We start from the raw sequence: 12,945 nt of genomic DNA, 5'->3' as shown, positions 1-12,945 counted from the left end.
GATTCTTTGAAAAGATAATGAAATTGATAAATCTTTAGAAAGACTGACAAAATGAAAAAGAAGAAGACACAAATTACTGATTTAGGAATGAAAGAGGGGATATCATTACAGACCTGTAGACATTCAAAAACTAATAAGCCATTAAAAGAAGACCACGAACATCTCTGCATTTAAACTTTAGGTAAAATGGACCAATTCCTCAAAAGTTACAAACTACTAAAACATGCACAAGATGAAACAGACAACTTGAATAGTCCTATAATTACTACAGAAATTAGATGTATAGTTAAAAGCCTTTCCAAAAAGAAATCTCCAGGCCCATACAGTCTTACTGGTGAATTCTATCAACTATTTAAATGAACAAACATCAATTCTACCCAATCTCTTCCAGAAAATAGAGGATGGATCCCTCCCAACTCATTTTATGAGAGTAGCATTTCCATGACGGCAAAACCAAAGACAGTACAAACAGAAAATTATAGACCATTATATCTATAGACCACTATATGTTGTTTTAACATAAATGCAAACATCCTCAACAAAACATTAGCAAATCAGATCCAGCAATGTATAAAAAGGATAATACAGCATGATATAATGGGGTTTATTCCAGGAATGCAAGTATGCTTCAATATTTCAGTATTAATCAACATAATCTAACATAGACTAAGGAAGATAAACCACACGATCATATTACTTAATGCAGAAAAAGCATTTGGCAGAATTCAATGTCTATTCACAGAAAAACATAAAACAAAAAACCCTCTCAGCAAGCTTGGAATAGAAAGAAATATCCTCAATCTGATAAACAGTATCTAAAAACCTACAGCTAACATTATACTTTTCCCATAAAATCAGGAATAAGGATGTCCAGTCTTGCCTAGTCAGTGCAATAAAAAGAAAAGGAAATAAAAGGCATACGGATTAAAAAGGAAGAAATAAAACTATCCCTGTTTGCAGATTATATGATTGTATACGTGGAAAATTTCAAGGAATCTACAAAACAAAAACAAAAGCAAAGGCCTTTCTAGAATAAATAAGAGAGTTTAGCAAGGTCTCAAGATACAAGGCCAATGAGCAAAGGTAAATTGTGTTTTTATGTATTAGCAATGTACAACTGGAAACCAAAATTAAAACAATAAAATTTACAATAGATCCAAAAATGAAATAATCTCACAAAACACATACATGCTCTCTATGCTGAAAACTACAAACAGCTGATAGAAGAAATTAAAGAAAATCTAAATAAATGGAGAAATGCACCATGTTCATGGATCAGAAGAATCGATATTGTAAAAATGTCAATTCTCCCCAAATTTATATGTACATTTAATACAATCCAATAAAAATCCCAGAGAATTTTTGGTAGATACAAACAAGTTGATTCTGAAATTTATAGAGAAAGGTAAAGAAGCTAGAATAGTTAAAACAATTTTTAAAAAGAAGAATTCAGTTGGATTCATACTGCACAGTTTAAAGATTTACTCTAAAGCTACAGTTACCAACAGTGTGGTATTGGCAAAGGAATGTGGTATTTGCAAGATCCAAGAAACTGAGTAGAAAGAGGAGAGAGAGAGGATTAGACCCACACAAGTACAGCCAACTGATTTTTTTTAACCCTTTCTAAAATTAATAGGCTTTATTTTTACAATAGTTCAGATTTATAGAAAAATCAAGCAGGTAGTACAGAGACTTTCTATATACTCTCCGCATAGTTTCTTCTATTATTATCTCACATTATTATTATTATTATTATTATACATTTGTTACAATTGATGAACCAATACTGATACATTATTATTAAGTAAAGTCCACAGTTAGTTCAGATTTCCTTGGTTTTAATCTAACGTATTTTTTTCTGTTCCAGGATTTCATCCACGATACCATATTACCTTTAGTTGCCATGTCTCCGTAGGCTTCTCTTATCTGTGACAATTTCTCAGAGATTTCTGATTTTTGATGACCATGACAGTTTTGAAGAGTAAGGTCAGGTATATTGCAGAATGTCCCTCTAATGGAATGTGCCTGGCTTTTTTTCTCATGAGTAGGGACATAGGTTTCAGGAGGAAGATCACAGAGGTAAAGTGCCCTTTTCATCACTGGCTGAAATAGTTGTCAAGTTCCTCTACTTTCTCCCCTTTCCACACTGTATTCTTTGGAAGGAAGGCACTTTGCAGAGCTTACACTTGAAGAACGGGAGTTATGCTCTCCCTCCTTTAGAGTGGAATATCTACATAATTTATTTTAAGTTCGTCATCGTGGGAGATTTGTCTCTTCTTCCCCATTTATTTACTTATTCAATATTCATTCGTTCATTCAATCATTTACTTATATCTGTATGGACTCATAGATATTTATTTTATACTTTAGTTAATAATCCAGTGTTACTTTATTCTTTTCTCAAAACGTTCAAGCTTTGGCCATAGGGAACCCCTTCAGTTGGCCCCTGTGCCCCTTTGACATACTGCTGCCATCAGTGTGAGGTGGGGCTTTGTTTTGTCTTGTTAAGCACTTTCTTACTTTCTGGCACTCCAATATGCTCCAGGCATATCTTGTCTGTTTCCTGACCCAATCCTGAAAGCAGCCACTTCTCCAAGGAGGCCCTGTTTCTTTTATTGGAGAATGGTAGTAGAAACTAAGATAGGCCACTATGTGTGCTGTTGTTACTTACTATATTGTGGTTTCTTCCAGGCTCTCCGTGGGCAGAGCAAAGAAATACTCACATACTGGTGTGTATACCAATCCATGTATATACACATATCTATAAATATTTCTATATGTAGCCATCTGTATCTGTATTAAGTTTTAACTGATGTCTCCAAGTCTAATCCCTTCCACATGGATCATTCTAGCCACCCCCCTTGCTTATCTGTAAATTCTCACTCCAGTGATAAGAAACCTGGCTCCCACTATGCCCTGTCCATTTACTTGTTTAATTACAGTATGCATGTATTAACAGTATCAGAATTGTTAACTTGTGCCTGTGGAAAACAACTTTATCAACTAGAGCACAGTACTTATGTGCAGTTCATTTTGCCTTTAGTCTTACAGACTCCACTTACTTCCAGAGTTACTTAGGTCAGCACATTTTACCCCATCCCCTTCAGTGAAGTTGTTTCATACATTTGTAATACAGTCATTCTCCTGTCACAGTCTACACTTTTTTCCTGGGACTTGAAACCTCTTAATGAGACCTCCTAGTTACAATTTTTTAATTTGCCTACATTAAGGTTCATTCTGTGTGTGGTAAAGTTCTATAGGTTTTGACAAATGCACGATGTCATGAGTCCACTATTACAATATCATACAGAGTAGCTTCACCATACTAGAATTCCCCTGTACTATGCTTCACCTGGTCATCCCTCTCCTCTCCCCACAAACCCCTGACAACCACTGATTATTTCTTTAAACACTGATTATTTCTTTAACCACTGATCCTTTTGCCATCTCTATAGTTTTAACTTTTCCAAATTGGAATCAAACTATATGTAGCCTTTTCAGACTGGTTTCTTTCACTTAGTAATATGCATTTAAAGTTCCGCCACGTCTTTTCACGGCTTGATTGCTCATTTGTTCTTACTGTCCAACAATATACCATTGCGTGGATGTACCACAATTTATCCACTCACCTACTGAAGTACGTCTTGGTTGCTCCCAGTTTTTGGTGATTATGAATAAAGTTGCTATAAAAATTCACGTGCAGGTTTTTTTTTTTTTTTATGGACATCAGTTTTCAGCTCATCTGGGTAAATACCTAGGAGTGTGATTGCTGTATCAAAGGTAAGACTGTTCAGCTTTGTATGAAACCACCAAACTTCCAAAGCAGCTGTAACATTTTACATTTCCTCCAGTAATTAATGAGAGTTTTTTTTTACCAACATCCTCTCCAGCAATTATTGTTGGGGTTTTTTTTTGTTTCTGTTTCTGGATTTTAGCCACTCTAATAGGTGTGTAGTGATGAATACAAGGGGTAAACAACTCACTGTTGTTTTAATTTGCAATTCCCTAATGACAAACGATGTTGAGCATCTTTCCATATGCTTATTTGCTATTGGTATATCTTCTTTGGTGAGATGTCTATTCAACTATTTTGCCCATTTTTAAATTGGATTGTTTGTTTTCTTACTGTTGAGTTTTAAGACACTTAAAAAAATATTTTGGGCACAAATTCTTTACCAGGTATGTGCTTTCCAAGTATTTTCTCTCAGTCTGTGAAATCTCTTTTCATTCTCTTCTTAATGTCTCTCCAGAGCAGAAGTTTTTCATTTTAATAGTTTAACATCAACTTTTTCATCACGGATCATGCTTTTGGTATTGTATCTAAAAACTCATTGTCAAATACAAGGTCACCTCGACTTTCTCCTGTGTTTTCTATAGTTTCAAATTTTGAATTTAGGTCTATGATTCATTTTGAGTTAATTTTTGAAAAATGTGTATGGTCTGTGCCTACACTGTTTTTTAATTTTTGCATATGCATGTCCAGTTATTCCTGTATCATTTGTTGAAAAGACCATCCTTTCTCTATTGAATTGTCTTTGCTCTTTTGTTAAAGATTGGTTGAATATATTTGCATGGATCTACTTCTGGATGCTCTATTTTGTTTCATTGATCTAAGTGCCTTTTCTTTCACCAGCACCACACTGTCTTGATCTTTGTATCTCTATAAACTTTAAAATCAGTTTGTCAATATCCACAAAGTAGCTTGCTGGGATTTTCATTGACTCTATGGATGAAGTTGGAAAAATTGACATCTTAACAATATTTAGGTTTCCAACCCATGAATATGAAATACTTCTTAATTTAGACCTTCTTTGATTTCTTTTTTCAGCATTTTGTAGTTTTGCACATATACATCCTCTATATATTTTGTTAGATTTATACTCATTTCATTTTTTTATATTAATGTAAATGCTATTATGTTTTACATTTCAAATTTTCAGTTGCTCACTGCTAGTATCAAGGAAAGTAATTGGCTTTTGTATATTAACTTTGTGTCTTGCAATCTTTCTGTAATCACTAATTAATTCTAGGAGGGTTTTGTTTTGTTTTTCACTAATTCTTCGTGATTCTGTACATAGAGAATCATGTCAACTGTTAACAAAAACAGTTTTATTTCTCTCTTTCCAATCCATATACCTTTTATTTCCTTTTCTATTCCTATTGCACTAGCTAGGACTCCCAGTACAGTGTGGCATGGAAGTGTTGAGAGGGGACTAGCCTTGTTCTTTCTCTTAAGGGAAAAACATTGTTTCTCACCAAGTATGATGTTAGCTGAAGGATTTTGTAGACGTCCTTAATCAAATTGAGGAAGTTCTCCTCTATTCCTAGTTTGCCAATAGTTTACTATTAATAGGTGTTGGATTTTCTCAAATTTTTTTTCTGTGTCAACGGATATGATCAGAAGATCTTTCTTCTTTAGCCTGTTAATATGGTGAATCACCTTCACTGATTTTCAAATGTGAACCAGTCTTGCATACCTGGAATGAATTCCATTTGATCAGGGTTAAATTTCTCTATGTCCTTGCCGACAATTGTGATTTTGTCTTCTTTTGGTGTTTTGTTTTTGTTTTTAGAATAAATAATCGCTATTTTAATGAATATGAAGTAGTATCACATGGTGGTATTTATTCGCATTTCCCTAGTGACTATATTGAGCATATTTTCATGTTGGCCATATGTATATCTTCTTTGGAGAAATGTCTATTCAAGTTGTTTGCCCATTTTTAAATTAAGTTGTTTTTCTTTTTGCTGTTGAGTGGTAGGAGTGCTTTATATATTCTGGATATTAGACCCTCATCAGACATATGAGTTGCAAATATCTTTTCCCATTCTGTATGCTGTGTTTTCATGTCCTTGATAATGTCTTTTGATGCACAAGTTTTAAATTTTGATGAAATTAAAAATTTTTAAATTTTTGATGAAAAAAATAGATTTTTTTCCTTTGTTGCTCATGCTTTTGGTGTCATATCTAAGAATCCACTGTCAAATTCAAGGTAAAGATGATTTACCCCCATATTTTCTTCTAAGAGTTTTATGATTTTAGCTCTTATATTTAGATTGTTGATCCTTTTTTGAGTTAATTTTTATACGGTGTGAGGTAGCAGCCCAAATTATTCTTTTGCATATGGAAATATAGTTGTCTTAGAACCATTTGTTGAAGACACTATATTTCACCCATTAAATGGACTTGGCAGCCTTGCCAAAATTCAATTGGCCACAGAAATATGGATTTATTTCTGAATTCTATTCTATTTCATTGATCTATATGTCTATCCTTAATGGCAGTACCACACTGTTTTGATTATGGCAAGTTTGTAATAAGATTTTAATTTTAATTTTATTATTATTCTTTTTTTAAAAGATGACCAGTAAGGGGATCTTAACCCTTGACTTGGTGTTGTCAGCACCATGCTCTCCAAAGTGAGCCAAATTGCCATCCCTATATAGGGATCCGAACCCGTGACCTTGGTGTTATCAGCACCACACTCTCCCAAGTGGGCCACGGGCCAGCCCCCTGTAATAAGTTTTTTAAGTTGGAAAGTGTGAGTACTCTGTTCTTCTTTATCAAGATCATTATGGCTATTTGGGGTTCCTTGAAATTTCATATGAATTTGAGGATCAAGTTTTCCATCTCTGCAGAAAAGACTTGGAATTTGATAGGAATTACATTGAACCTATAGAAGACTTTGGGTAGTATTAATGTCTTAAAAATATTAAGTCTTCCTACCTAGGAACATGGGATGTCTTTTTATTTGATTAGGTCTTTAATTCTTTTCAGAAATGTTTTGTAGTTTTAAGTGTACATGTCTTTCACTTCTTTGGTTAAACTTATTCTTAGATATTTCATTCTTTCAGATGCTATTGTAAATGGAATTATTTTTATAATTTCTTTTTTGAGTTGTTCATTGCACATGTATAGAAGCACAGCTGATTTTGTGTGTTGATTTTGTATCCTACAATTTTGCTGAATTCACATTTTAGCTCTAATAGCCTTCTTGTTAATTCTTGGGGATTTCCTGGATATAGGATAGTTTCACTATGAATAGGGATAGGTTTACTTTTTCCTTTCAAATTTTGATGCCTTTTATTTCTTCTTCTTGTCTAATTGCTGTGGATACACCTTACAGTACAATGTTGAAAAGCAATGGGGAAAGTGGGCATCTTTGCCTTGTTCCTAGTCTTAGGGAGAAAGATTTCAGTCTTTCACTATTGAGTATGATTTTAGTGTGGGTTCTTCATAAGTGTAATTTATCATGTTGAAGAAGTTCCCTTCTACTCCTAATATTCTGAGTATTTTTATCATAAATGGGTGCCGGATTTTGTCAAATGCCTTTTATACATCTATTGAGATGATCATGCATGGTTTTTTTCTCCTTGTTCTATTAATGTGATGTCTTCCAAGGACTGATTTTCTTACGGTGCACCACTTTTGTATTCCTGGGCAAAATACCACTTGGTCATGCTGTATTCTCCTTTTACTATACTGTTGGATTTGGTTCACTAGTATTTTGTTGAAGATTTTTGCATCAAATTTCACAAGTATATTGGTCTGTAGTTTTCTTTTCTTGTTATGTCTTTATCTGGCTTCGGTATCAAAGCATTGCTGGTCTCATAGAATGAGTTAGAAAGTGTTCTCTTCAATTTTCTGGAAAAGTTTCTGAAGGATTGGCATTAATTCATTTTTAAATGTTTGGTAAAATTCACCAGTAAAGCCATAAAGTCCTGGACTTTTCTCTGTTGGGAGGTTCTAATTACTGATTCAATCTCTTTATTTGTTATGGATCTGTTGAGATTTTCCATTTCATCTGAAGCCAGTTAACTTGTGATTCTAGGAATTAGTCCCTTTTATCTAGGTTATCCAATATTTGTTGGTGTACAATTTGTTCGTTGTATTCTCACATAATTTTTAAAATTTCTATATAGTCGGTAGTAATGTCTCCAAGTTCATTTCTGATTTCAGTTATTAGTGTTTTCTCTTTTTTTTGTCAACCTAGCAAAATTTTGTCAATTTTGTTGATCTTTTCAAAGAACCAACCTTTAGTTTTGTTGATTATTTCTATCATTTTTCTACTCTCCATTTTATTTATCTCTGCTCTAATCTTTATTATCTACTTCCACCTGCTAGCTTTAAGCTTCTTTTTCTTGGTCCTCAAGTATAAAATTAGGTTATTAGCTGAGAACTATCTTTTTTAATGTAGGCATTTGTAGCTGTAAATTTCCCTCTGATCACTGCCTTCACTGCATCCCATAAATTTTGAAATGCTGTGCTTTTATTTTCATTTGCTTCTAAGAATTTTCTAATTTCCTTATTATTTCTTCTTTGGCCCATTTATTGTTTAATGGTGTGTTGTGTAATTCTCATTTATTTGAAAATTTTCCAGTTTTACTTCTACTGTTGATTAGTAGCTTCATTCTATCATGATCAAAAAAGATACTCCATATGATTTTAATATTTTTCAGTTTATTGAGATTTGTTTTATGGCCTAAACTATGGTCTGTCTTGGAGAATGTTTCATGTGCACTCAAGAAAAATTTATATTCTTTTGTTGTTGGGTGGAGTATATTATATGTATATCTGTCAGGTCTAGTTGGTTTATAGTGTTGTTCAAGTTCTCTATTTCCTTTGATCTTTTGCCTAGAAGTTCTATCCATTATTAAAAGTGTCACATTGAAGTCTTCTACCATTAATGCAGAAATATTTCTCCTTTCTATTGTGTCATTATTTGCTTTACATATTGTGAAGCTCTGTTATTGATGAATATATGTTTGTAAATTGCTAAATTCTTTTGATGTATTGACTCTTTTATTAATATTTGCTGTCCTTCTTTGTCTCTTTGAACAGTTTTTTATTTAAAGTCTATGTTGTTTGATATTAGTATAGCTACCCTAGTTTCTTTTGGTTACTATTTGAATGAACATGTTTTTCTATCTTTTTACTTTCAATCTATTCATTTTTTTTTAATCTAACTTGAGTCTTTTGCAGGGAGAATATAGTTGGGTTATTTTTTAAAATTGAAACATAATTGATTATACATATTTGTGGGGTATAGAGTTGAGCATCAATAGCTATGTACAATATGTGGTGATCAAATCATGATAATTAGTACATTCATCATTACCCAATGTAATCATTTTTTGTGGCCGTTAACCGATTTCTAATGATCATGTTTTTTAATACATTCTGTCAACCTCTGCTTTTTGATTACAGAATTTGATTCATATATTTAAAGTAACTATTGATAAGGAAGGACTTACTTCTGCCATTTGGCTATTTGTCTTCTGTGGGTCTTATGCCTTTTTATGTTTCTCTTTTACACCATTACTGCCTTCTTTTAGGTTTAGTTGATATTTTCTGTTAACCATTTAGATTCCCTTTTAATTCCTTTTGTGTACCTTTTAATATATTTTATGATTACCATGAGGATTATATTTAACATCCTAAATTTAAAGCAATCTATTTTGAATTGATAGCAACTTAAATTCAAATGCCTACAAAAACCTGCTCCTATACATCTCCATACCCCATTTATTTTGTTCTCAAAACTACTTCTTTATACATTATGTGCCCAATACCATTGATTTATAATTAATTTTTATGCATTTGTCTTTTCAATGCTGTAGGAAACAGAAAGTAGAATTACAAACCAAGAATACAACACTTCTTGTACATTTGCCCATATATTTGCCTTTATTGGACATCTTTATTTATTCAGACTGCTTTGAATAAGCATTTCAACCCAAAGGACTCTGTTTAAAATTTCCTGAAGTACAGGTCAAGTTGTGCAATGGTTTGGATATGGTTTGTCCCCTCCAAGGTCATGTTGAAATTTAATTGCCAATGTAATGGTATTGAGAGATGGTGGGATCTTTAAGAGGTAATTAGGTCAGGTGGGCACTGGACTCATGAATTAATTAATGTTGTTCTAGTAGTAGTGGGTTAATTCTTGTGGGACTGTGTTAGTTCTCATGGGAGTGGGCTAGTTTTTGTGGGAGTTCAGCCCCCTTTGCTCTCACATGCACATGCTCTCTCTCCACTTGCATTTTCTACCATGTGCTATGAAGCAGCATGAGGCTGTCAACAGATGCCAGCACCACGGTTTTGGATTTCCCAGCCTTCAGAATTTTGAGCCACTAAATCTCTGTTCTTTATAAATTACCCAGTTTGTGGTATTCTATTATAGCAGAAACAAAAAACAAACTAATAAAATTGGTACCAAGAAGTGGGGTTGTTCCTGTAATAAATTCCTGAAAATGTGGTAGTGACTTGGAAACTGGGTAATGTGCAGAGGCTGGAAGAATTTGGAGGAACAGGCTAGGAAAAAAAGCCTCGATTGCCATAAATAGAGCATAGAGGGCAAGTCTGGTAACATATCAGAAGACAAGAAGACTAGGGAAAGTCTTAAATCTTCTTAGAGATTACTTAAGTGATTGTGATCAGATTGTAGACAGAAATGTGAACAGTAATGGCCGTTCTGATGAGGTCCCAGGTATACTATTGGAAACTGGAGCAAAAGCCATCCTTGTTATAAAGTAGCAAAGAACATGGCTGAACTGTGTCCATCCCTGAGGGCTTTATGGAAGGGGAATTTAACAGTGATGAACTAGGATAATGTGTAATAAATATCTAAGTGGCAAAGTACTTAGGCTGCTGCATGGCTCCTTTTAACTGCATACAGTGAGATAATAGGAGGAGAGAGATTATTTAAAGGCAGAGCATATAATTAAAAAGGAAGTGAATGGAAAATTTTGAAAAATTCACAGCCTGACCACAAAAAGATGAAAAAGTCTGTGTGGGAGAGAATAGACTGTTTGATAAGGAAATAAGCATAGTAGAAGGAAGCCAGGTGCTATTTGTCAAGACAATGGGAGAATGACTCCAAAGGCATTTCTGAGAGATCTTTGAGGTTGTCTCTTCCATCGCAAGCCCAGAACCCTAGGAAGGCAGAATGGTTTTGCCTGACAAGTCCAGGTCACCCTACATGGGCTTCCTGTCCAGGACCTCCTCGGGACTCTGCTCCCTGCATTCTGGTGCAGTGTTCCTTGCCTGTGGCTCAAGTAGGCCCAGGTGTGGTACAGGCTGCCACTTCTGAGGGTGTAAGCTGTAAACCTTTGCAGTATTCATGTGATGCTAACTTTTCAGGCAGGCAGAATCCAAGGGCTGTAGGTGCATGGCTTCTTCTACCTAGATTTCAAATGATTTCATGGATAGCCTGGGAACCTCTCTCACTTCTGACTATCTTCTCTTAATTCAAATCTCACAGGATCAACTCGGTGGCCAAAAAGTGTGTGACCTGGGTAGTTCGTGAATGTCTGTACTGAGCATTACACAGCTGATGGGAATAACTGAGGCTCAGATGAGTAAAGTTTGGGGCCAATAAGGCTACACTTGCTTTGGAGCATTTGAGGTGCCCCTTCATGGCTCTGCCCTCACTCACATACTCTAGGATAGCCAGGTGCCTTTCCAGACTGTGCCCATTATTGGTGGGCATCCTCAAGAGCTTCCTGGAGATTCATAGACTGGCACTCTATATGCTCTTATGTCCTGGGATCATCTCAAAGCTCTGCCTCTACCAGTACCCAGGCCCCTGGCTGGCAAAGCCAGAGATCTCAACATGTCCACTCTGCAGCCACCCAAGGTCTCCTAAACAGCTGAGATAAAGTGTCTCTCCCTCATGCAGACAGCCCTGCACACCCCACATTTCTCTGAGTCTCTCATGAAAACAACTCCTGCAGCTCCTCATTCTATAAACCTCTGCCTCAGGACCAGGGGCTTAGCAATGAGCTTTGGGACTGGGCTAGGAGACGGATCTCTGAAACAGATGCCATACAGATGGAGACCTCCCCTCTCCCTCTGAAGCATACAAAAAGCCCAAAAGGGACCCTCACACTCAACAACTCCCAGGAGCAATGGTCCTCTAGCTAGATCCAGGTGTAGTTGTAGATCAGAGATGTTCAGACCTGGCTCAAGCACACCCTTGCCCAAGAAAGTACATTCATATTTTTAATACATCTTTATTATTTAATACATTTTTAAGTAATATATTTTTCTGATTGAGAATACATATTGTGGCAGAAACTTGAAAACTATGGAAAAGTATGCAAAGAAAATCTAAGTCACCCAGAATTCCACCACTCAGCAATTAGTGCTGTTAACAGTGATATGTATCCTTCCCTATGCTATGTATGCAGATGTGTACTTATAAACATATTTTCATATACTTCTGAGCCCTGATTCCATTTCTACTTACTATAAATCTTTCTCCAGATAATTCTTTCCACATCATCGATTTTGGTATGCATAGTACTCCATTGTACGATTGTCCACACTTTCAATAATCTGTTTAATCTACTTGTAGACAACTTGGGTATTTTAAATTATTTGTTATTTACTAGACTGTTATGAATATCCTAAATATTTTCTTACATCCTTAATATTTTAAAAGAAATATTCCTAAGAATGATGCTGTTGAGATAAAAGTTGGACACATTTTGAGGCTTCTTCCAAGATGGTTTCCAAAACATTGCACTGATGTATGCTCCCTCTTAGACTATCATTTACACTCCCACTTACACAACCATTCTCACCACCACTAAGTGCTGCCTGGCTTATGTTTTGTGACTTGGACTGAACAGTGGTTGCTCCTGGATTTATTTGGGGTTCACAGTTCATCGGCCTGTTACGTGAGCCATTCATAACACACTTAATTGAAACTTACTTACCAAGCTAGATTCTGTTCTCTGTTAGACCACATTCATGTCAGGAAACACACTTTCCAAAGTGAATTTGGCAATCAATTAACCCACAGGACTGGAAAGCAGGCATCTGAAAGTTTTAATTTCTTTTCCTCCAAGCATTTGATAAGATCCAACACTCATTCATGACAAAGACCCTTTATAAATTAGGTATAGATGGAAAGTATCTCAACATAATCAAAGCCATATATA

The sequence above is a fragment of the Galeopterus variegatus genome, unplaced genomic scaffold (genome assembly GCF_000696425.1).
Source record: "Galeopterus variegatus unplaced genomic scaffold, G_variegatus-3.0.2 Scaffold5154, whole genome shotgun sequence".
Lineage (NCBI taxonomy): Eukaryota > Metazoa > Chordata > Mammalia > Dermoptera > Cynocephalidae > Galeopterus > Galeopterus variegatus.
Note: the sequence above shows the minus strand (reverse complement) of the source record.